The sequence below is a fragment of the Alligator sinensis genome, unplaced genomic scaffold (assembly GCF_000455745.1).
Source record: "Alligator sinensis unplaced genomic scaffold, ASM45574v1 scaffold293_1, whole genome shotgun sequence".
NCBI lineage: Eukaryota > Metazoa > Chordata > Crocodylia > Alligatoridae > Alligator > Alligator sinensis.
The window spans coordinates 765,573-767,325 of NW_005842158.1; the positions used below are offsets into that span (position 1 = coordinate 765,573).

A 1,753-nucleotide genomic window follows, 5' to 3' on the forward strand; every position below is an offset into this window, starting at 1 on the left:
ATTTTCCTCACATGACTCAAGCTTTGTCATTGATGGCGTTAACCCCTTGATCAATAAAGTCCATTGTATTTATGCTTTGTATATCATTTGAGCAGTAAGGGCCAAAATCAGTGCCCGTGAAGTCAAGAGAAGAAGAAAAAAAACTATATGCGCTGAGTACAATTAATATAATGATACGATGTCTTAATCCCCCTGATTTACCTGTGGTAGTTTAGGGTGTTCTTGGTGTTTTGGAGCAAAATGCCTTGTACTTGTGCAACAGAGTTTTCATAGATTCATAGATGTTAGGGTTGGAAGGGACCTCAATAGATCATCGAGTCCGACCCCCAAAACATTTACTACAAGCTTCTGCACTAGCTGGGAATTGAACCCAGGTCTCCTACATGGGAGGCAGGAATTCTACCATTGAACCACCAGTGCTTGGTAAATTGTCTGTATAGTTTACCAATTAAATTGTCTGTATAGTTACCAATTGCTTGGTAAGTTGTCTGTATAGTTTGAGGAATAAGTTACACAAGCACTTGTATGGAATGGTTTGGATAGGGGTGAACTTGTGCCTGGCAGGGGTTGGACTAGATGTTCTCCGGATGTCCCTTCCAGCTCTACTTTTCTATGATTTTATGACTCTATGATTTGGGATCAGAACCTAATGACTAAATATTTCACATTACTTTTTGGTTTTTTGTTTTTTAATGAGGGAAGGGCTCTGTTCTGACTTACACCCATTTGCAACAGATTTCAGGTTAGAGGAGTGGAAAGAAAGATCCTAAGAGGCAAACACCTGGCACTATGTATCTGCCCAAGAATAAATGTGTGAAAAGAGAGAGAGAGTGGATCTTCTCAACGCAATGATGTCTGCAATTCCCTGCCTTAATACCAGTCTAGCAAATAGAGCTGTAGGGACTCTAAGAGTTCATTTGTGACTGATGCCCATTCCTTACACCAGGCCAAATTCAGCCCTGGCAAAAGCAGCATGGTTTTCTTGGATTTCCAAAGCCCAGTTCATTGGCCAGGAGCATGAAAATAATTTAACATGAATTTGTGCTCAGCCGTGCTTCTACTTTGCTCAAGTATGTCTGAGCTGTTCAGAAATGTGCTCTCTACAGCCCTTTCATTGGAAATGGCAAGATAATCTCCAATCCCCGCCCCGCATCTCTACTGACCCACTGATTTAAATAATCTAATGGGACATTTTAGCACCCACCAAAAAGTTTTGAAAATGTACGCCAAATTGTCTACAACTTATTTACTTCAAGAATGAATCAACAATTTTAAGTAGCAGCCAAAATCTTTCCCTGCTTGTTTTACTCATTACTTAAAGGCAGCCACTTCTGGGATGGAATATATTAGCATGAGGAGATATATGTCACATGTTCTATCAATTTGTGAGAGTAGAGGAAAAGGAGAAGATCAAAGAATAAGCCCAAAACCTCTTGAAATAACACGGTACTTCTGATTTGTACTTGACCAAGGAGAAATGGACACAGTTCCATCAGACATGGTTGTATGCCATGGTCACCCAGTACAGACTCAGAACCTAATTCAAAGAAGAGGATAAAGCAGGATGGATTGTTTACAATTACTTATATGTCAAGATGTTGCAAAAGAAAAATTAATTGAAACTGCATCGCGAAAGGTTCAGTGTTTCCTTGTATATGGTTAATGGTGAAACCTCCACTTCTAAGCTTGATCCAAAAGGCACTGCCTTTTGAGGGGACTGAGTGAGGGGACTGAGTGAGGGCTTGTTGTGCAT

General features: G+C 40.3%; 1 non-coding gene across 1 annotated transcript; it reads right to left on the bottom strand.

Annotated features, from left to right (window-relative positions):
• Positions 1–349: 349 nt before the first annotated feature.
• Positions 350–420, bottom strand: TRNAG-CCC. The gene has a single exon. It is a non-coding gene; the product is annotated as a tRNA-Gly (tRNA).
• Between the last annotated feature and the right edge of the window lie 1,333 nt (positions 421–1,753).